The sequence below is a fragment of the Saccopteryx bilineata genome, chromosome 7 (genome assembly GCF_036850765.1).
Source record: "Saccopteryx bilineata isolate mSacBil1 chromosome 7, mSacBil1_pri_phased_curated, whole genome shotgun sequence".
In the NCBI taxonomy this organism is placed as follows: Eukaryota; Metazoa; Chordata; class Mammalia; order Chiroptera; family Emballonuridae; genus Saccopteryx; species Saccopteryx bilineata.
In genome coordinates, this window is record NC_089496.1 from 109,706,460 (window position 1) to 109,729,668 (window position 23,209).

At 51.0% G+C, this 23,209-nt stretch overlaps 1 protein-coding gene across 4 annotated transcripts in view; it reads right to left on the reverse strand.

Moving 5' to 3' along the window:
- Positions 1 to 23,209, reverse strand: part of C7H10orf90 (chromosome 7 C10orf90 homolog) — a 180,221-nt gene that overhangs the window by 62,880 nt on the left and 94,132 nt on the right. Inside the window, exon 1 of one of the 4 annotated variants that reach the window (XM_066238924.1) lies at positions 13,019 to 13,148. The exons of the other annotated variants lie outside the window; for them this stretch is intronic. The gene's annotated coding sequence lies outside the window, so the exon portion shown is untranslated. Of the gene's footprint in view, positions 1 to 13,018; positions 13,149 to 23,209 lie in introns of those variants that run through there. 4 annotated transcript variants of the gene reach the window in all.

Here is a 23,209-nt window from a genome sequence, read left to right on the forward strand (position 1 = left end):
AGCGCTCTCCCAGGGGCCACAGGGGGCGTCCTTCTGCCCGCTGCCTCGCAGCGCCCCTCACCGGAGCTCTGCCTCCAAGTCACCCAGCGCCTGCTCGACCCTGGAAAATCTGAAGGGGGCTCTGACTGTCTCTCACTGAGCTAACGCCCTTCTGCATCGAGAAACTGTCCTGCTTAAAAAGGAAGCGGTCAGAGGACGGGCAGGCTGGACAGAGCTCTGTCGCAGGACCCGGCAGCCCCGGTCCTCATTCTAGTTGTGTGGCTTTGCATAGTTTATATAGCCTCGTTGATCTCAGGATCCCTCTCTGTGAAGTTGGAACCTGGAGTGACAGTTCATGCTTCTCGCCCTGTTCCCTTGTGGTGGGGGGCCAGGAGGGTCCTATCCCACAGCCTTGGGGTGGGGTGGGGGTTGCTGTCAATGGCTCAGGCTTTGTTCTGTGGGAGACTGAGCCTTTTATCACATCAGACTACAGACGGTGGTGAGTCTTAGGGGTTCAGAAGCCAGGACCGCTCTGTCATTTACACCACAGAGTGTGAACTGAAGGCCAGACGCTCCCTGAGACCACGGCCTCACTCAACCTCTTCTCCTCCCCATTGGGCCTCCTGAACAGGCTCACGGTTCTTCCCTGAAGGGCAGCCCCCTCTGACAAGCCCCCCCATCTCTGCCTCAGGCTCTCAAAGGGGGGACCCCTGGACCAGCAGCCTCAGCATCAGGGGGAACTTGTCAGAAACGCACATTCTCAGGCCCCACCAACTGAACTGGAAACACCCGTGCCTTCCTGGAGGACACGGGTGCGGCTCACATCCGGGAGCACACCGGTTCTCCCACCGAGCTCCCCTGCCAAGGTCGAGGTGGAGGCCCCAGAGGGGGACCAGCACGCTTTCGATCTAAAACCGTGGCATGGCTTTTCGCAAACCACACTCAGGATCGGAGTGCGGCTCCTCACCAATGGCTTCAGCTCGCAGGAAGCTCCCTTGAAGGACAGCATTCTCGCTTTTATTCTGGAACAAATGAGACATCAGCCCAGCTGACTGCCAGCCACTGCTGGTTAGGAACTGGTGGCGTTAGGGCCCAGTGCTCTCATCCTCTGTGCCCCAGGGAGAGGGGCCCACGCCCTCGCCCCTCTCAAGAGGGTCTCTGCCCTGAAATAGAAGGATTGAACTTGCTTCTGTCTCCACTGGCCTGAGCCACTCCTCCGCCCTGCCCCACCCGCTCTGAGCCTCTTCCCAGAGGCCCCAAGCATCCTGAGCAGCAGCTAGTGAGCGCATCACGAGGCCGAGAGCCCCGACTTCCTTCCTGGGGAAGGGGTGCTTGAACAGGAATTCACACAGCCACTCAGGGGCTTGGAGGCCCTGGGCTGAGAGCCAAAGGCCGGTGACCAGCTCTCCCCTCCCACGACACTAGAGGAAGTCATGGCTCTCTGACCTGTCATGGTCTCAATAAGCCAACAGAAAAAGAACCCTGCCAGCTGAGGGACCCAGCAGAGGTTTGGGACGGGGATCCTGAAATGGCCTTGCAGAGTGGGGTGGATTTAGACCAGGGGTCCCCAAACTATGGCCCCAGGCTGCATGCAGCCCCCTGAGGCCATTTATCCAGCCCCCGCCGCACTTCCGGAAGGGACACCTCTTTCATTGGTGGTCAGTGAGAGGAGCACGGGATGCTCCTGTGCCCCTGGAGTACTGTATGTGGCGCCAAAAGCAAGGTGTCGCTCACGTACAGTACTACTTTCATTTTGTTTTTTTACTTTAAAATAAGATATGTGCAGTGTGCACAGGGGTTTGTTCATAGTTTTTTTTTATAGTCCAGTCCTCCGATGGTCTGAGGGACAGTGAACTGGCCCCCTGGGTAAAAAGTTTGGGGACTCCTGATTTAGACACAAGTGGAAGAGGGATGGGTGGAGGGTGCGGCCCAAGCAGAAGTCAGAGGGAAAGGTGGGGATGTGGCCAGGTAAAGCAGAAAGCCCCGGCACACTCAGTGAGGGGCAAGGAGCACACTGTGCACAGCAGAGGACAGCACAGAGTCACACACGGTCCCGTGGGCTCCCAGTCCTGCCTGAACCGTCTCTACAAAGACAGCAGACAGGCAACATCATGCACGGCCTGATGAATCAATCTGTCAGAGTCAGGTGCGGATGACAGCTGCTCAGCCTCCTCTGGAGAGTTTGTAAGCTTCCTTGTTCTCCTCTCTGGACCGTTTGTGCTGGGGACAGAGCGGATGTGCTCACGTCCCCGCCTACTGGGTGGTAGACATATCCCTTGTTCCCAGTCTTAGATGAGGCAAGCCTCACCCTGAACGTCCGACACTCCGTTAACATACCCCTTTAACACGGAAGTTTCTCGGAGACCGTCCCTTCTCCGACTGAGGGGAAACGACACATCTCCGTGAGACCGGATGCTGTTAGCGACCCCAACGCCCCTGAGGAATCTTTCCATCTTTGGCTCTGAAACAAGGTGGTCTTTTTCCTGGCTTCCTCCCTCCTGGCGGCTGTGTCTTGCTTTCTATTGTGGGTTCTCTTCCTGACCCCCAGTTCACTCCCTCTGACCAACTTTCACTCCCGTGTGGCCTCCGTTTCCCTCATAAACCAATGCCAAGGATGGACCCAGCTCTCACCGCGAACACTGGCACTGAGACCCGGCTGCTTCCAAGTCCCTCAAACTCTATCTCCTTCCAAAAGAGAAACAACCACCGCCCAGTGAGACACCCACCCCTCCTCCACTTCCTCTCCCCCCAACCCCAGCTGTGGCCATTACCTCGGTGAGTACCCTCCCAGCGCCCACTATAAATCGAGGTGACCCCCTCTACACCCCACCCTTTCCCTCACCTCCAGCGTCCAGCTGAAAGCCCAGGCTTGCTTTACTTGGGCAAGCGTCTCTGCTCCATCCCGGCAGGCCAGCCTTCCCTTTGCCGCTGGTTTCAGCAAGGTGACAGTCAAGCTGGTGACCCCACCAGCCTCGTCTCCAGTCAGCTTCCCCCCAAGTCCTTTTGACATTTGCTAATTAGTGATCCTGTGGGGGTCACCCATGCTCCTTTGAAAACTCTGATGCAGAAGAGGGCCCAGGAAACATACATGTAAAAAACCCGAGTGCAGGTGTAAGGGACCCTGGGGCTCAAGGTGACCAGACAGGACACTTTCAATCAAGGCTCTCTGTATGCTTCCCAGTCGTGGCCAGCTTCAGTGCCCTGGGTCTTTGATCTGGGGCGCCATCTTCCCGATTTCCCGATCAGGCTCACGCCTCACCTTCTGATGTAGTTCAAGATCTTAGAAGGGCTTCTCAGTCCTACCCTCGCTCTCACGTCTTCTGACCTATGTGGGTGCCTGTGGTCCTTTCCCAGGGCTGCCATCACATGTCACCACCAGCAAGGTGGCTTAAAATACCAGGAACTTATTCTCTCACAGTCCCAGAAGCCAGAAACCTGACGCCCAGGTGCCCACAGGTCCATGTTCTCTCTGAAGGGCCAGAGGCGAGCCTCCCTTGCCTCTTCCTCCTGGTTACTGGCCACCTTAGTGTCCCTTGGCTCATACAAGGCAGCATAACGGTCATCTCCGCCTCCATTGTCACCTGGCCATCTCCCCAGAGTCCTTCTCCGTGTCCCCAGATTTCTCTGTCTTTATGAGAATACCAGACATTGCATTTAAGGCTCAGCCTGATCCAGTAAGATCTCGTCTGGATGACATCTGCAAAGACTATTTCCATGTAAGGTCACCTTCACAGGAATTGAGGGTTGGGTTTGAACATTGTCTTTTAAGGGGAATGCAGTTCAACCTATAATGGTGACCCTGGCAGCCTGGCGTGACCGGTGCAGCCTGACGACACTGTTCTGTAATGATCTGTTTGTGAGTCAGGCTCCCCGAGGTGACCAAGACCTTTAGAAGCTGTCCTACCCACCGCCCCTCCCCCGTGAGCCCAGCACAACGGCCTGGCCTACTGAAGATGCTGAGTGCTGACCAAACAAATCCAGTGTACTCTGACCGGGAATTCCATCTGTAGGGAAAGGAGAGGACGTACCTTCCCCGGGCAGTGTGAACGTACCCCGCTGGCGCTTCACAAACATTGCACTCGGTTTCGAAGGTCTTTTAAGGACAAGGATGTGAGGAGCGAAGAGAGGGAGACTCAGCCACGGGTTACATCTGTAACCCCCCTGGGACAGAGCGAGTCCAGCTCCCCCCCTTCCGTCCTGCCCTGAGGAACCTCAAGGCGTTCTTCCACCTGTGATGATGTCGCCGGAATGTTTACGCGGCAACGGGGGGGGGGGGGCTTGTCCCCCGTCCCGCCCTTTCTCCCCAGCAGGAGCAGAAGGCATTGCTCTGACTCTTAGACCAGAGGCCCCTTGGACAAGAGAAAGCAAGGCTGGCTTTCTGCAGAGCACAGTCCAGGGTGACAAAGAACCATTTGACAGACGGCCTCCTGTCAGATACGCCTTTCTCCCCATCTCCCCAACGACTCAGAACATTGTCACGCTCCACCCGGGTCGCGAGGATACTCGTTCTCTTATCAAGCAGACTTTGTCACCAGGTCCAAGATTTTCGGGTATTAAAATACATCGAGACACCAGCACAATGTTAATTTGTTTAACCTACTTGCTACAAAGCATTATGTTGTTGTTGTTTTATTCATTTTAGAGAGGAGGGGGGTGGAGAGAGAGAGAGAGAGAGAGAGAGAGAAGGTGAGGAGGAACAGGAAGCATCACCTCCCATATGTGCCTTGACCAGGCAAGCCAGGGTTTTGAACCGGCAACCTCAGTGTTTCCAGGTTGACGCTTTATCCACTGCGCCACCACAGGTCAGGCTGTTTAACCTACTTGCAATACCTAGAACCGATCTGTGCCAACCGGTTCATCTAAAAAAAAAAAAAAAATGGGCGATGAGACAGTCTGTCGATCACGCAAGCAATTTACAAGACCGACTGGTTTTCATGCATTTTAATAAAACACCTTTACCACTAAATTATAATGAACATTGTTTTATAATTTATATCCATCCACATTGGAGGGAGCTTGTAATTAACCACACAGATAAAAACCAGTGAAACAGTGATTTTTTTTTTCTTTCGGAAAGTAGCAAGTAATGAAGTGGAGAGATCATTGAACCATGAAGCCGGAGCAACAGATGGCCCTGGCAGGGATGGGTCTGTACAGGTGAGTTTGCAACAGCCAAGGCCAAAGGGGGACGGGCCACGTGGCATAGCTCCTTGCTTTCCACATGCAACGCACCGTTTCATGAAGGGAGCAGTTCGCCCCCTCGGGTAGGCACGGGCCATTATATGCAAGGACAGCACATGTTTGTGTGAGCAATTTCACGAACACGGGACCAACGTGAATGTCACCGCCTACTCCCAAGATGCTTTGAGCCTGGTCAATACCACTATTACTGAAGAACCACTAACATTCGCTGCGTTCTCACCGAAAGACACACCTGGATATGAGTGGTGTCTCCTTGGATGCTCCAAGCGGCTCTTGCGAGGACGGCACTACGACCATTTTGCAGATGAGGCAGCAGAGCCGCATGTCAGTAGCCTGCCCAGGGTCACCGGCCCGGGAGCCCCAGGCTGAGAATCTGCGATAGGAATGATCCTGTATACAGAGGGAAGGGAGATAGGGCTCTGTAGATGCTGATGACAGCTTTAGAAACCTGATAGAGCAGCACAGGGTTGGCATTAAGGTCAGGGTACCACCTGGTGCCATCACATTCTAACCTCTGATGGGCCTCTGTTAGCCCCTCGATCAGAGAGGTGCCCTGACAGGCATTGTAGGTGGGGGATTCTGAAGTGACGTTCATCCGGGTTGTCCTGGGCTCCGCGCAGTGCCTGCCACACAAGGGGTCTGGACAATGTGGAACGTATTGAAAGCCACGGTTTTACATATATTCAATAATTTTCATCTCTCTCTGAAAACTATGGCATGCAATGAGATTGTTTTAAAATCCTAGTTTTGTAGCAACTTGGGGCTATAGCTGATTTCTGAAATGCTGGGAAACTGAGGCACCGTGCTTCTGGCCCTCGGTGTCTGGTATGGCTCCCAGGCCTGCCTGTCATGCGGCTGGAGCAGGGATCTCCGCTGGAGGACAGGTAAGACCGCCGCATGCAAGGACTATGCAGAGGAGCCTGTATTATTAGTAGACCACGGTGCCCAGCCCGTGGGCTCAGCAGTAATGTGACCGTGCCACACGACTGTGCCCAGTTCAGCGATCATTTATGGAGTCTCCAATGCTTTGTGGACCCAAGGTGCTGAGGTCACAAAGGTGGAGAGCCCAGTAGCCCTCATGGGGAACTGGGACCAAGATGAGACTTTCAACAACACAAGGTAGATCTGACCATCACTTCTCATGGCTGTCATTTTTTTCTTACACATAAAACTTACCCTCTTTGCCATTTTTAAGTGTCTACTTCAGTGGCATTGAGTTCATTCATATTGTCATGGAACCATTACCCCCGTCTAGACCTCTTTTTTCCTCTTGTAAAACTGAAACTCTGCACCCATTAAATAACAACTCCCCATCGCCCCCGCCCCCAGCCCCTGGCCCCTGCCACTCTGCTTCCTGTCTGTCTGAACCGGAACACTGTAGGGACCTCATGGAAGTGCAGTCACAGCATCTGTTCCTCTGTGACTGACTTCTTCCGCTTAGTGCAATGTTCTCCAGGTTCATCCAGGTGGTAGCGGGTGTCAGAATTTCCTTCCCTTTTTAAAGCTAAATAAGAAAGAGTCTATTGTGCCTTACCAGGCAGTGGTGCAGTGGATAGAGTGTCGAACTGGGATGCAGAGGACCCAGGTTTGAGACCCCGAGGTCGCCAGCTTGAGCGTGAGCTGTCATCTGGTTTGAGCAAAGCTCACCAGCTTGGACCCAAGGTCGCTGGCTTGAGCAAGTGGTTACTCGGTCTGCTGTAGCCCCACGGTCAAGGCACATATGAGAAAGCAGACAATGAACAACTAAAGTACCACAACAAAAAACTGATGATTGATGCTTCTCATCTCTCTCCGTTCCTGTCTGTCTGTCCCTGTCTATCCCTCTCTCTGACTCTCTCTCTGTCTCTGTAAAAAAAAAAAAAAAAAAGAGTCTACTGTACGGCCATGCCACATTTCCATTATCCATCTACCTGTCCACGGACACTTGGGTCACTTCCGCCTTCAGCTGTCGCGAGCAAGGCTGCCGTGAACACAGCTGTGCACATACGTCCGCGCCCCTGCTTTTCATTCTGTCTTCCAGCTTGTCTTTGGCCTTTCACCGTGGGGTCCTGTCTTGGTCTTTAATATTTTCTTAGCCAACATGAAGAGTTCTTTTTGTGAGAGGTTGGTGGGGTGAAGAGAGACCCGTGGGTGATTTTAGTGACCACCTGAAAGGCATCTTGGAAAAGTCACCCCCATGCCTGTGGGAGAAGGAGGGAATGGAGGTCTTGTTTTCCATCCTTGACAGAGGTCAGCCGTGGGGCACAGGAGCCATCTGTCACGGAGCCACAGAGCCTTCAAGGTGGGCTTCAACGTCATGCAAGGGAGGAAACGCACCTCCGGCTCAGATGGGGCTCCCGGGCTGGGTGCAGGCAGGCGGAGAAAACCAAGGTCTGGGTGGCAGGGACGTGAGCTCCTCTGGGCTCCCAGCAACGTGCAGCCTTGCCGGGCAGAGGGCCCAGGCGGTCAGCAAGCCGTGAGGGAGGTTAAAAGAGGACGCTTCCCCTTTCTTCCGGCCCTAAAAGGGACATGGCACAATATGGCAGAAGAGACCGGATGGGCAGTAAGGACAGAGGCTCTGTGCCCACTTGCCAGCTCAACTGTGACCTTGGGCAGGTCAGCCCCGGCTCCTGGGCTCAACCTCCGCAGCTGTGACACAGGGTGGGGTCCTACACGTCCCCCGGGACGCCTCTAGCTTCACCGTTGGGGCCAGACCTGTGATGGCTGGAGTGCGGGGTGCGGGGGACCTTAGGGAGAGGCTGTGTGTGAGGCGATGGCCTCTCCACTTCAGCGTGCATCTCTTAAAAAGCGGAAACGGCAGTGTTTGCATCGTGATCCCTTCTGCAAGGAGCATCCGACTTGCCGAACAAGAACCTTTACTCCCTTGCATTGAATGTCACGGAGTGGTCTGGTTTCAGACACGACCTGGGCAGGTCGGTGGCAGAACACTGGACCCCTGATAATGACAGCAGTGACCAGACAGAGACCCCCGGGGTCCTCTGTAGATCAGGCCCTGGCCACACTGTGATCCCACTCCGTGGACTCATAGCCGAGGCCGCGTTCTGCAGGACGATGGAGGCGGGACTGTGGGCCTGTCATTCAGGGCTGGGTAGCCACCACCAGCACTCTGGGAAGAAAAGTGGGTCACCTGTGCAACCTCCAGCGGAGAGGAGCCTGCAGCCACATCCGGTCCAGCTGCAAAGCCACACGCTCCAGGGAGACCGACAGGAGCTGTCAGCACAGGTTCATTATGTAAACAAGCCGCAAAAATATTTTCATAAAATGTCAGCATGAATTTCCTCTCCTGTGCGAGGGGCAGCCCGGCTGCTGTTTGTGGGTCTGTGCGGCTTCTGGTTACACGTGTGTTTGGCTGACTTGGCCGGAGCCTGTGTGGAGCCTGGAGCAGAAGCCCGCAGAGGTGACCACGGCCTTCCACCGAGGGCTAGACAAAGGAGGTGGGTGAGGCGTCTGCTCGCTCCATGGCCTAAATCGCTCTTCATAAGAGGCATTAGCCACCCACTGCACCTCGGGGGTCCGGGGAGAGAGCGTTGTCACCGGACCAGACCCGAGAGCCAGCATTCAAGGGAAAACCCAGGCTTGGAGATGCTCACGCATCCGTTGCCATGGCCTTCTGTCCTCATTAGAAAACAGAGCGGCCTCTCCACACCTGCTCAGCCATGCTGGACAGCAGGGACCAGATCACTCTCCTCTCCAGCTGGGTGTGTGTGTGTGTGTGTGTGTGTGTTGTTTTGCCGTTTTTGTGATTTAATCCAGCAAAGATTCTGGCACTCTCGGTCCCCTACCTGGCCCCTCCTGCTATAACAGACCCTGAACTTAGGCAGAATCAGGGAAACTGTCCTCTGACAGGTACAAGTGCATCCAAATCAAAGGCTGCCTTAAATGTTGGCCCGTCCACACTGGCTACACATCACAGGAAAAGGAAACAGAGGCTCAGAGGGGGCGGGGCTTGCCGGAGAAGCTGCCAGCTAGGAGCAGAGTCAGGCTCGCTCAGGCACGTGACGAAGACCCCAGATCTCTGGTTCTCCGCGGAGTCATGGTCTAACCACATCCTGTCTAGCTGGGCTGAGCTCCTCTCTCTCTTTCTCCAGTTGATTTTTTTTTTAAATAATAGCTTTATTGAGATAGACTTCTCTTGCCATAAAGTTTACCCTTTAAAGTATATAATTCAATGGTTTCTGTATAGTCACAAAGTTGTGTAAACATCACCACTCTCTAATTCCAGAACACATCATCATCATCCCCCCAAATAGCCTGCTAGTCATTACTCCTCACCCACCCTCGTGTACCTGTCCCTGGAATCAAGTAATATATGTTTCCTGGATTTGCCTGTTCTGGGCATTTCATATAAATGCAATCATACAATTGAAACCCAAGGTTGCCAGCTTGAGCAAGGGTTCACTGGCTCAGCTGGAGCCCCCCGGTGAAAGTACATATGAGAAAGCAATCCATGAACGACTACCCTTCCTGTCTGTCTGTCCCTGTCTGTCCACCCCTCACACTAAAAAAACCCACAAAAACGCAATCATACAATACGTGGGCTTTCATATGAGCATCACGTAGTCAAGGTTCATCCATGTCATAGCATGTGTCAGAATTCCATTCCTTTCTGTGGCTGAATAATATCCATTTTGCGTGCACGCTCCCATTGCGGGGACAGAGCAGAGATTGTGCAACCCTTCATCAGCTGATGGACACTTGGATTGTTTCCAATTTTTGGTTACAATGCACGATACTGCTATAAACATTGGTATACCAGGTTCCACGTGGACATAGGTTTTCCTGCTTATGGGTATGTACCTAAGCGTGGGACGGCTGGGTCATATGGTAGCTCCACTGTCTGAGTCACTGTCAAACTGTGGGACCTTTCTATATTCCCCCCCGCCCCGCTGAGTCTGGGGGTCCCATTTCCCCATCTTTCAACACCTGTCCCTGTCAGGCCCTGTCCTTACCATCCTCCTATGGGCCTAAAGCAGCGTCTCATGGTGGTTTGACTTGCGTTTCCCTAATGACTGACAATGTAACGCACCTTGTCATGTGCTTGGTGGCCATTTGTGTTCCCTCTTTGGAGAAATGTTCATTCAGATCTTTTACTCATTTTTAAATTGGGTTATTGGTCTTTTTATAGACTCTCCAGAGGGGGAAAATGCTTAATAATGCCCCTCAGCCCCTACCTTAGTGAATTAAAGAAGATGACAGCGATTCTTAGACTCCAGCAAGGCAGCGTCTTCTACGGTGGCACCTTCAACGATAGTGACGTGACCGCTGTAGGGCCGAGAGACTGTTCCTTGGTGCCCAGACATGAACTTGAATCTAGCTCGACCACTTAGAAAGTGTGTGACTCTGACGAGTCACCTAACTTTGCTATGCCTCATTTCCCCCCTTCTGCAAAACAAGGGTGTTGCCATCTATGTCACTAGGTTGTTAGCAGAACCAAGAGAGAAGACACTCCAAAAGTGTGTAGCTGGTGGCCTGGCACAGAGGAAGCACCCCACACCACTGATCTCTTCAGCCAGCACACAGTTAACAGCGTGGACCACGGGCTAGGCGCCAGTCTAGACACCAAAGTCGGAGCAACGGGCCAAAGTCACCCAAACCGCTGCCCTCCCGGCGCTTGCGTGCCTGTCCCGTCCCCGCAGAGGTTAACGGTGCTCAGATTACAAATCAACAATGGCACTCTTGATTGCAGCGTGAGTGCGGCTCCTCAGACACCGGAAACAAGGATGAGGAGATGAAAGAAGTCTCGCTAATGAGCTTGAACTTTAGAGAAGGAGAGAGGCGGAACGCATTAGCTTCAATAATCACAGCTCTCTTGCGGGCTCCCCGGCGTGGCGCCCGCTCGGACCCCGCGGACCATGGGGAGATGCCCGAGAAGCCTCAGCGGGACGGCCACCGGGTCTCGGGATGCGGCAGGAGGAGCCGACATCAAAACCGAGCCCTTTCAGGTGTCCAGGCAAAGAGCAGAGGGACAGACAGACAGAGACACGGACAGGAGAGGGGTGCCAATGCCGAATGGACAGATGAGGGAAACTAAGAGAAAGAACGAGACGAGAAGGGTGTTGTTTGGGGAGAGAGCGCAGAAGAGCGGTGTTTACTGTTTGAAAAACAGGTCCAGCCAGACTGGGCGACTCTGAACGTGAGACCGAGTGAGGACCACCCGGCAGCCCCGGCTCAGGGCGGCCACTGCTGCTGCCGGCGGGCGGGGAGCTAACGCCGCGGAAACGGACGAGACCGCGGATCCCAGGAAACGCTGAGCTGCTGGGTGGTCAGCCATTCTGCAGGGGAACCGCGAAACCGCCCTGCTCCAAGCAGGCTCTTGGTTTTTTTTTGGGGGGGGAGTGGGGTTGGGGAATCAATAAAATCATTAAGTTAGAAACACAAACAGCCACTATCGGGAATGGAAGATGTGTTATTCCCACAGAGCTGACAAACGTGAAAAGGGGAAACATGGAAATATTACCAATAAACGTTCCATGAATAAATGCAACAACAAAGGGGGAAAAAATTGCACAAACTGCTTTCAGACAATACATAGCCGACACAAGATGGAACAGAAAAACCTCGTGTCCCTATTGCTATCCAAGGAATGAACTCATTATCAAAAACCTTCTCCTATAGGGAACGCCAGGCCCAGACAGTTCCAGGGGAGACAGGGAAATGAGAGTCTGGGGCAGAGGAAAACTATCTATTTGGAAGAAAACCAAACCTTCCAGGCAGCCTTCAGGCAAATCTGGGAAAGATAAATGCTACCCGAAATTTAAGGAGGAAATAACGCCAATACTACAAAACCCCGGAGAGAACAGAGGCCTAACAGCAAAAGCAGACAGTGACATTACAAAAAGGAAAGGAAGAAAAGTTACAGATCGTACCCCTCCTGACCACAGACTGATAGTTCTCGGCAGGGGGTGATTCGGGCCCGCAGGGGACATTTGGCAATGTCCAGAAACACTGGGCTGTCATGGCTTGGTGGGAAGGGAGGGGCGCGACCAGCAGCTATAGGACAGAGGTCAGGGACACTACTTCAAACATCCTGTGATGCACAGGACCCCACAGGAGGACTCACCCAGATATCAACAACACACGGGCTGAAAAACCCAGATGCAGAGGCACAAACTCTTGATAAGAGATCAGTAGATCGAATGCCACACTACTTAACCAGGGTCAATTTGTCCTGCTCACAGGAGAATTTGTTCCCAGGAATGGTGCCAACCAACTGATTACTACACTAGGGGTGTGTGTGTGTGTGTGTGTGTGTGTGGAGCACCTCCACCCCTATGTCACACGAGTCACAAAACTTCATTTGAGATAAATCCCAGACCTGAACCTGAAATTAAAACTATAAAGAAGCTTTGAGAAGAAAACACAGCAGGATTTCTTTGTGAATTAGGAGTCGGCAAAGCGTACTCACGCAAGCAACCGGAAAGTAATAACCATAAAAGAAAAAAAAAGAGATAAATTAGACTGTATCCCAGTAGAAAAAAACTTCCACGCGTGAGGAGAAACTGTTTAAAAAAAATAACAAAGCAAGCCACAGGCTGGGATAAAATATTCGCAAATAGATCTAAGGTGGACGGGAGCCTTACGACTAGTTCATAATGAGAAGACGGATGACCCAACATCCAGGGGAATTAGCAAATATTCAGCCTCCCCTCGTCAGGTTGAAAGCAACACAGGTTTGGCTGGTGGCCAGAGCAGCACAGGCCTGTCCCCCCACAGCCAGGACCCCTAGCTCCCTGCTCAGAACTTGGTGCCAGAGGTGGAGCAGATGCCCTCCTTTCTGAGATGTGCCTACGGGCTTCCCTTCCTTTTCCACCCCAGCCCGCCCAGTCTCTAACCTGACCTGTGGCAAACTCTCGGGTGGTCCTGATGCTCACAGAGGCTGGGCTCCAAGGTCCCCCTCCCAGTAGTGGCTGGTGGTGTCACAACTGCATCTTTCTCCCCACCCCACCCCAGCATTTGCTTAGCCCCAGGGACTCAGGGAAGACAGCTCTCTTATGCTCTCTGAGCCCTGGCCTGGAGGCCTTCCCGGGCTTGATCAAAGCGGTGTCACCCTAGACCGAGCCCCTGAGAAGTGGGGTCAAGACTCACTGGCAGAGTGAGCACAGAGGAAATGCTCTGTGACACTCTATTGCTGACCCTCGCAGGAGCCCAGCAGGAACCCCAACAGTGGACTTGTGGGATTGCTCTCAGCAGGTAGAGAATACTCACGTGGGTCCGTGCTCCAACCCCCTCCCGCCACATCGTACACATCTCAGCTCGAATCTGAAGGTCAAAGTCGTAGCTTTCCTAAGTCCTCTCAACACAGAGGGAAGTCCCTTTCCACTAGGGGACACCTGCTTGATCCTTTAAGGCTCAGCTCCAACTGTTTCTCTGGGCAGGCTTTGCCCCCAGAGGAAACAAGCCAGCACCCTCCCCCCGGGGCGCCCCCCCACGCCCTCCCCCCATGGCGCTGTCTTCCTGGGCGCTTCCGGGGTGCTCTCTTCCTGGGCGCTCTCCTGCCTTGTCCTGTGGCCAGCAGTGCACCCCGCCCACCCCCCAGCCTTTGTCTCCTCACCGCCTGACCTGGTGCTGCGGGCACAGAGTGAGGAGAAACAAACTTGGGCACTGGAGGACCTGACGCCAACTCTGACTCAGCCCCGTTCACCTCGCGGAGCCCGTGCCCCCCATGTGATGCCAGAAAGCGGGCATCACGCTCCCTTTGTGAACCACTCTCTGCGTGGAGAGTCTCCGGCCCATGGCCAAAGCTAAGACATGAAGCAGTTGCCATGAAGTCTGAGAGCTAATTAAATGAGAGCCAGGCTGAAGGGGCAGTGCTGGTCCTCCGGGCGGGACCCAACCCCGGGGGTCCACGCGGCACCTTTCCTTTGGGGCCAGGATGCCCATGAGAGCTGAAGCCGGACTGCACCGGAGTCCCCAAGAGGTATCCACATAGAAGGAGGGAGGAGAAGTGCAGGGACCCACTGTGGGAGGTGGCCTCTGTCACTCGTCCCTCCCCTTACCTCCACTGGGAGCTCCCAGCCAGAGGCTCGCCCTCCCACTGGGGCATCTCGTTCCTGCACCAGGGCGTCAGCCTCCCCAGGGAAGAGCCCGCAAGGCACACCCGGGGCGCACGTCCATCACACTGATGTCCCACCCCACCCAGACACTTTGGGGCAGGCCACCTGTTTGTGCAGCACAGAGTTACCTCAGAAACTTAGACATGGAACTGCCTTATGACCCAGGGACTCCACTTCTGGGAATTTATCCGAAGAAACCCAAAACGCTGATTCCAAAGAACATAACGCACCCCGATGTTCCCTGCAGCGTTATTTACAACAGCCAAGATTCAGAAACGCCTGTCTCTCACGCGAGCCACAGAGCAGCCATCTCCCGCCCCTGCCTGTCTCATCCAGGCCTTTCCCTCGGAACATCCTCATAAGGGAACAACATGAATAACAGGGAGCCCCCACACCCCGGTGTGCAGCGCGGCTGACCTGGAACTTCCAATGTGCCCAGTCAGTGTGACAACGGAATTTTATTCCTTCTCTCTTAAAAGAGGTCTCTGGATGCTCCAGAAATCGGGATGGCCCAGCAGAGAAAATGCCATCTCCTTCACCTGGAGGAAATTCTCCAGATTTTAACTTATTATTGACAATTTTGAAACAGATAATATTTATTGACTATTGGCTATGGGTTGAATTGCATCTCTCCTGCTTCCAAATGCATAGATTAAAGTCCTAACCCCCAGCACCATCAAATGGGACCTCATCTGGAGACAGGATCCTGACAGAGGTAATCAAGTTAAAATGAGGTCTGCAGGATGGGGTAACCCAATATAAAGGGGAAGCTTGGATGCACACACCCACCAAGAGGGAACGTCATGTGAACCGGATGGCAGAGATGGAGGGAGGCTTCTACAAGCCAAGGAACCCCAGAGATGGCCATCCAACCCCCAGAAGCTGGGAGGAAGCATGGACCAGATTTTATCTCATATCCGCAAAGAGGACCAACCCCACCAACACCTTGATCTTGGACTCTTGGCCTCCAGAGCAACAACAGAGCATAACTGTCTGTGTCTAAGCCATCCAATGTGTGGGACTTTGTTTTGCCGGCCTTGGGAAATGTATCCCAATATCTCCCATGGGCCAGATACTGTTACAGGTGTGTCTTCTTCCTTTCTCGGTGACCTCCTCCTGCTGTAGGTCCCCAGGGACTGACTCCTGAACACCCACGGAAGCTGCGGCTTAGAGAAGCGGGGTCACTAGTCCTGCACCCCACGGCTCCGAAGCAAAGGAGCTGGAACTCCAACTGGAGGTGGAATGCCCGGGAGCTCCTGCTCGCCCCCCACCCCCCACTCAGTATCACAGCTTCCTCTAGACCTGCCTTTCTGTGTTCCAGAAGGTGGGGCTTCTTCCCAAACAGCTGACCACAGAGCTGGCTGCCACGCAGGGCAGGGAGCCCGGAAGACGAGGTGCCCTGAGCTATTTCACAGGTGGACGGCAGGCGTGGGGCCCTCTGAGCCGCAGCCAGGAACTGCTCCTCCAATGCCGAAAGCGGAGCCTGGAGCGAAATTAGCTTTGAAGTTTATTAAAGCTCCGCTTAGGGGAGAAAGAGCCCGCAGCCCCAGAGCTGAGCAAGGCGGTTTGGGGTGGGCCGGTGGGGAGGCCCCTGAGCCCTGAAAGCTGAGCAGGCATTTCGGAAGTGTTTTTCACGTCTGGAATACTCAGCAAACTCCACGGCAGTTTGCACGAGCGTCTTTAGCAGGAAACGCAAAGCTACTCCAGCTGGAGTTCAACATCCCTGCTTGGGCTCTGTTCTGCAACAGAGAAGCTCCCATTGTCCCTGGCAGGGGACGATGCATTTATACCACCAGCAAGGTCGCCCTGGTGACCAAACAAAATGAATAGCTGAGAAGAGGGTATGCCAGGATGCCTTTCTGTGCACAGCTGTGCCTGCAGTCGCTATTATGCTGGGGGGGGGGGGGTTGTGTGTGGGGGGAGGTTTCATACCCACTGCACCGGCCACATGAGTAGAAGATGGGATCACGTGAGTAAATGCATGTCAGGGGTCTTTCCATTTGCACAGACCTTTAGCCAAACTGCTGCAGAAATAAATTCACTTCAGAAATATGGTGCAAATGAAATCATCCCATATTGAAACAGATACAATAAAAAAATGTTTTTAATGAAGCAAAAGAACTATAATGCTTATTTGGCGATTTTTATACATCTAATACAAAATATTCCAGATCTATACCGAGAAAATCATAAAATTATACTGCAAGAAATGAAAACAAACAAAAAACGAAGTAAATGAGGAGGCATGCCATGTTTCTGGATGAAAAAAATCAAAATTGTAGTCAGTTCTGCCCAAATTAATTTATAAATTCCATATATATATATTTTTTATTCAGTCAGAGGAATGGAGGCAGAGAGACAGAGTCCCACATGTGCCCTGACCAGGATCCATCTGGAAAGCCCACTAGGGGGTGATGCTCTGCCCATCTGGTGCATTGCTCTGTTGCTCAGCAACCAAGCTCTTTTTAGCATCTGAGGCAGAGGCCAGGGGGCCATCCTCAGCACCTGGAGCAACTTGCTCTAATCGAGCCATGGCTGCAGAAGGGGAGGAGACGAGAGAGAGGGGGGGGGGGAAAGGTGGTGGGGTGGAAAAGCAGATGGGTGCTTCTCTTGTGTATCCTGACCAGGAATCGAACCTGGGACATCCACCCTCCGAGTCGATGCTCTACCACTAAGACAAATGGCCAGAGCCATAAATTCCATATTTTAAAAATGACAATAAGTAAAATAAAAAATTGACAACGAGACTACCCAAGACAATTTTAATAATGCGCAAGAGTGGGATATTGCTATACTCACTACCCCAAAAAACTTACTGTATTCAATTAAAACAATGTGGTATCAGCAAAGGGAAAGGTGGAGAGATTGGGGGAATAAAACAGAGAGTGAGACACCCATATAATTTGGGATCATGAAAAAGGGACATTTCAAATCAAAGGGAATAGAATAGCACATACAATTGGTAATTCACTCGAGGATAAAATAACATTAAAAGCCACACACAAAACTAAACTGAAAATGAATTTAAGGTGTAAACATTAAAAAAAGTGAAATTAAAAAAATAGTAAAAGGCTATGTTTTTTAATATAATATTGAAAGTCTTCTTGAAGAAGACAAAATACCCAGAGGCCACAAAAGATGAACAACTGCACTGTAAAATAGCAAGTAACCTTTATAGGACAAATGTTATTACGTATCAAATTAAAAGACAAGCAACACTGCTGGAAGAAAATATGAAAAGGATTACTACCTGGGCTATAAAAGTAACTCATGATTATATTAAAGAAAACATTGTAGAAAAGTGAGGAAATGATTTGAACATGTGTTCACAGAAAAATAAATGCAATGGAAGCATAGACATTAAAAGATGCTGGAGCCCTTCAGCAATTAGGAGAATATAAATTTAAAAAATGTTTAAATAAATTAAAAAATACCTTGTGCATCAAAGGATACTATTAAGAAAGTGAAAAGACAACCTTCAGAACGGTAGAAAATATTTGCAGATCATTATCTCTGATACAGGGGTCTCCAAACTTTTTACACAGGGGGCCAGTTCACTGTCCCTCAGAGCATTGGAGGGCTGCCAAATACAGTGGTCCTCTCACTGACCACCAATGAAAGAGGTGCCCCTTCCAGAAGTGCAGTGGGGGCTGGATAAATGGCCTCAGGGGGCCGCATTGCAGCCCGTGGGCCGTAGTTTGGGGACGCCTGATCTAGAATATATTAGAACCCAGAATATATAAAAAGCTCTTACAACTCAACAACAAAAAAACAAGCAGCTCTACTTAAAAATGGGCAAAGGACTTGAATGGGCATTTCTCCAAAGAAGCTATACAAATAGCCAATAAGCACATGAAAAGATGTTCAAAATGATCAGTCATTAAAGCAACTCAAATCAAAACCACCATGAGATAACACTTCATATCCATCAGCATGATTATAAGAAAATCAAAAAACAAAACAAACAAAAGACAAAATAGTGGTATTGGTGAGGAGATGGAGAAGTGACAAGTCTCACACGTTGCTGGTGGGAATGTAAAATGAAATGGATAACTCCTCAAAAAGAATTACCATATGACCATATAATATACTCAAAAGAATTGGAAACCATACTTAGACAAATACTGGTACACAAATGTTCACTGCAGCATTATTTACAAAAACCAAAAGATGGAAGCAACCCATTCACAAATGAATGGAGGAACGAGTTGTCGCATATCCATACGATGGAATACTATGCAGCCACAAACAGGCGTGATGTCCTGAGACCCACCACAACACCCTCAAGGACATCAGGCTCTGTACAAGAAGCCAGACACGAAAGGTCGCATGTTGTAGGAGTCTCTCTCCATGAAATGTGCAGAAGATTCACAAAGACAAACAGATCAGTGGTTGCTAGGACTGAGAGGAGAGGAAGTCACTGCCTACTGGGTACAGGGCGGTTTGGGGGAATGTTTGAAATGCTCTGGAACTAGATTCAGGCGGTGGCGGCACACACTTGTCAGGGTGCTGAATGCCACCGAGCTGTCCACTTGCAAATGGTTCCAGTTTTTGTCGTATGAATTTCACCTCATTTAAAATCAACAGGGAGATGCTTAATCTTTCCCTTACTTTAGCAAGTGTACACACACACACACACGTGTATAAAAGCTAATCCAGCATTAAGACATGGGAAACTGAGTTCCCTCCACGCTCTGGGCTCAAAAGTAAACTGCTGCATTTTGGGATGGAAATTTGGCAACATCCACCAAATTTGGCAAATACTTTGTGATACATCTGTATCCCTTCTAGGATTCCATTCTGCAAGATAGATGTGTATATTCACTGGCACTTTATTAGTTTTAAGAAACTGAAACAAATAAAAAATAAAAATCTGGTAAATGGGTGCTGTTGGTTTCGAGAGCCCAGGAGAAGGAACTGAAGGACCGTTTGGTCTCTAATTGCCCTTGAACATCCCTTAAGTCCCCCATAAAATACAGATATGTGATGTGTGCAAACCACCCTGCTCAGCAATACAAGTGACAAAATATATCATTTGCATTATAATGTATACTATGTTGTTCCATAAGACGGTCATAATAAAAATTTGATCATGCAAGTGCCACAACGCTAGAGACACGCTGACACATCTGTACATCTCCACACTGCTGACCCTGCCCGCTGATGAATACCCGAGTGTCCCTGTGCCCCCGCCCTCTGGTCTGAGAAGGGGGGATGCCGCACACACCTGCTCAAAGGGGCACTGAGAGGAAGGTGTGTCGAGTTCATTCAGACACAGTGCCGGCACTGCACCAGGCCCGCCCCACGTGGGCGGCACACGGGAGGTTTATTCGGGCGCTCACTGGGTTGACATTGTGGAAGGGGAGGTAGGTCATTCATAGACAATGCTACGTAACCCAGTGGGGCGAGGGCTCTGGCAGCTGTGGGCATGGGGACCGTGGGGAAGAGAGGCTGACCGCACAGCAGGCCCCTTCCCATCACCTATCAGTCCACGTGGAAGCCGCCTCTCACCACCGCCTCCCTGGGACGGCCCGCCGCTCCTGGCTCAGAGCTACGCTGAGACACTTTCCCCGGAGGTGACAGCCTTCACTTCTCCATGCCTGTGCTACCCGCCATTAGCACGTGTGTTTAAGAACTCCCGTGTTTGATCTCTGGGAAATAAACTGTTGGAAAGAAAAATAAATTTTCATTAGTGGTACCATTACTTTCAAGAAAACCCTTTTTCAAATAAAAGTGTCAAAGACACTCTGAGAGCAGGTGTCCGTTTGACCTTCCCTAAAGGGCGGAGTGTGCCAGTACTCCAGGTGGTCATCTCCCCTCAGCTGTGTGCCGCGGTCACCAAAGCCGGCAAGCACTGTGGACGCAGGGCCCGGGCTGGGGGCGGGGGGCTGGGGGCCGGGGCAGCAGAGAGCCCCGCTTCCACACACCCCACACCCCGGGGTGGACACCTCGCAGTTCAGCTGATGGGAGCACAGGCCCAGGTACCGGACCTCCTGGTCTTTTACGGGGAACTCAATGCCTGATTTTTACTGGAAGTCTTCCAAATTTTTTAAATATTGCCAACTAATTCAAAGTAAACAACAAGAACACTCGTGGAGCCCAACCAGATATTCCCATGGGATGTGACACACTCTTGCCCTTGGGAGGTTTGAAACTGTTATGTCCAAAAAACAAAACAAAACAGAATATATCTAATATGTCCTTCAGGTCTGGTAAAGCCCATTCAACGAGAGACTTTCCCACCCCCAACCTGTCAATCACCTGCCTCCGGCTTTGGTTGCACCCCCCCTGCGGCAAGCCACACCCCCTGCGGCATGCCACGCCCCCTGCTGGGCGGTCATCCGTTGAAATGACACCTGCAGCTCTGTACAGTGCTTCCCACACACCTCACTTGACAAAAATAAACCACAAGACGTACTCCCCACTGAGAACGCACACGTGGGAATTACATTTCCCCTTCCTCTCAGAGTCAGCCAAGTCCTTGACATTCGGCACCAGCCCTCTGCTCGTGGTTCGTTCACAGAAAGATGATCTTAAATGGATAGAAAGAGGAATGATGGAATCAGGGGTAGAGAAATTACACAGCCACCGGACGCAGCGAGAGCAGAACTGATCCTTCTGCAGTGGGGTGAGTGCGTCATCGCATGGCGCACAGCCTGGGAGAGCCACTCTGAAGTCACTCTTCCCCAGCGGGGCTCCTGCCCCCACAGGCCCGGGCAGTCCCGCCGTGTGCACTGCCAACAGGGTGGGGGGCTTTCCAATCACCTGGTGATGTATTTAGTATCTCTCCCTCCTTCTTGATCAGCACAGGCAAGGTGACTGGTGGGGACGCCCCTTTCTAGGCTAGGTCTTCCCATCTCTGGTGTGCAAAATGATTTATAAAGGCTGCAGTCCCTTTTAGAAAAGGATAAATGCTGAGCTATTATTTAAAAGATGTGGTGCACGTTACCCCAGGCATCAAAGTTTCTTACAGCCCAGCTGAGGTCACGCATCATGTGTCCCCCACACCCCAGCCCCGTGCCATACCTGGAGAGTGTGACTGCACGCTCCAAACCCTCTTTCATCGCCTTATACCTGCTCACAGCCCCCCTCTGATCTCTCTCACCCAGAGCCAGGCTCCTGTCCCCAGGGACCCGTAGGACAGGAGATGAGACTGAGCATAGCAAAAATCTCCCATAAACCACTATTTGGGTATAAAATGTCCAGGCCATGTCTGGCTTTTCAAGTCCCTACCCCTCTTGGTCATTGTGTCTCTGTGGCTTCAATCAATTCCTTGTCCCTCTCCTTTATCAGGTTAAGGAAGTCATCGTGACCTGCATACATAGCGAAATGAATGGCACAAAAGCTTCACTGTTTCTGGTTACTGATAAATCCTTAAAATTCACTTATGCTTACAGATAGACTATGGTTTCAGGCTTACTCTCTCTACCGCCTGGGATCCCCAAGATGGTGGAGGAACCAGCAGGGAGAAATTTCTTATAATATTTAAATAGCTCTCTCTCTCTCTCTCTCTCTCTCTCTCCTTTTCTCCCCTTTGGCAAATCCATTTACCGGAATTCCTAAAACCATGAAGGCCAGAGGAAGTGACAATATTTTCCATACAATTTGTTTTCTTCTCCTCTTGACTTTTATAACTTACATTCGATGGTTGAAGAAGAAAAATTATAACAAAATCTGATGTGCTCTAAATGTATGTAGAGAAAGTATTTAAACCAATTATAAACGGGGAGGTAAAGGGATACAGAGGGAGGTAAAGTTTCTATACCCGACCTGGCAAAATGATGAGATCAAGATCACGCAATTATGTATGTGTGTGTGGTATAATGTATCTAGTATAACACCTTCGATTGCTGCTAAAGCTGCTATGGTTTTTAAAGTCTAAGACATATGAAAAAACACACTACAGTTAAATATAATGAAATTGTAAAAAATGTTCAAGCAACCCACAGGACGGCAGGAAAAGAAAACAAATGAGAAAGGGAGGGAACAAGCAACACACGTTAAATAACCAATGAGTCCAAGGGAACATCTCAAGGGAAATAAATGAAAATAAACTGAACTGAATGAAAATGAAAATGAAAACACAATGTATCAAAATGTGTGGCACATAGCCACAGCAAAGCGGAGAGGACCCTGATGGCACTGAATGCATATCATAGGAAAAGAAAAATAGCTCCATGCGTTAGAGCATCGTTCTGGAGTGCCAAGGGTGTGAGGGTTTGATCCCCAGGCAGGGCACATATAAGATTCAACCAGTAAATGCATAAATAAATGGAACAACAAGTCGACGTCTGTCAGTCTGTCTGTCTCTCTCTTTCAAAAAAAAAATCAATCAATCAATACAATTTATAAGAAAAAGTTTCAGATCAATACTCTAACTCCCTCCTCAAGAAACTAGAAAAAGAAAACTATTCTCAAAGCATCAGAAGGAAGGGGATAATAAAGCCAAAGCAGAAATCAATGATGAAGAAAGAAAGATAATAGGAAAAAAATCAATGAAACAAGGAGCTGGTGTTTTGAAAAGAGACCGGTAAAGTTGATAACCTTCGAAGAAGAATAAAGAGAAGACACAGGTTTACCGCCAATGTCAGCAATAAAACAGAGCAGGCAGAGACCCGAAGGACAGCAAGGGACATCTACAAACCACTTTACACACCTAACTTTGTCAACTGAGATCCCTGCAAAAAACAATCCACAAATCACCCAACGTAAAATACAGAAGTTGGTTAGCCCTATTGCTATCAAAGAAATCAGAATCATAATTAGAACCTCCCACCCCCGTGCACATCTCCAAGCCACGTGGCCCTGGATTGGCATCTCTGCCGGGCATACGACAGCCACAGGACCTTGATTATGTCGTTCACCCCCTCTGGGACTCAGTTCTGTCAAACAGGAATCATTAAATCCACTCTGAGGGCTGCCCTGAGGTTAGAGAGAACTGTTTGAAAAATGCGCATCAGGTGCCCAGCACGTCG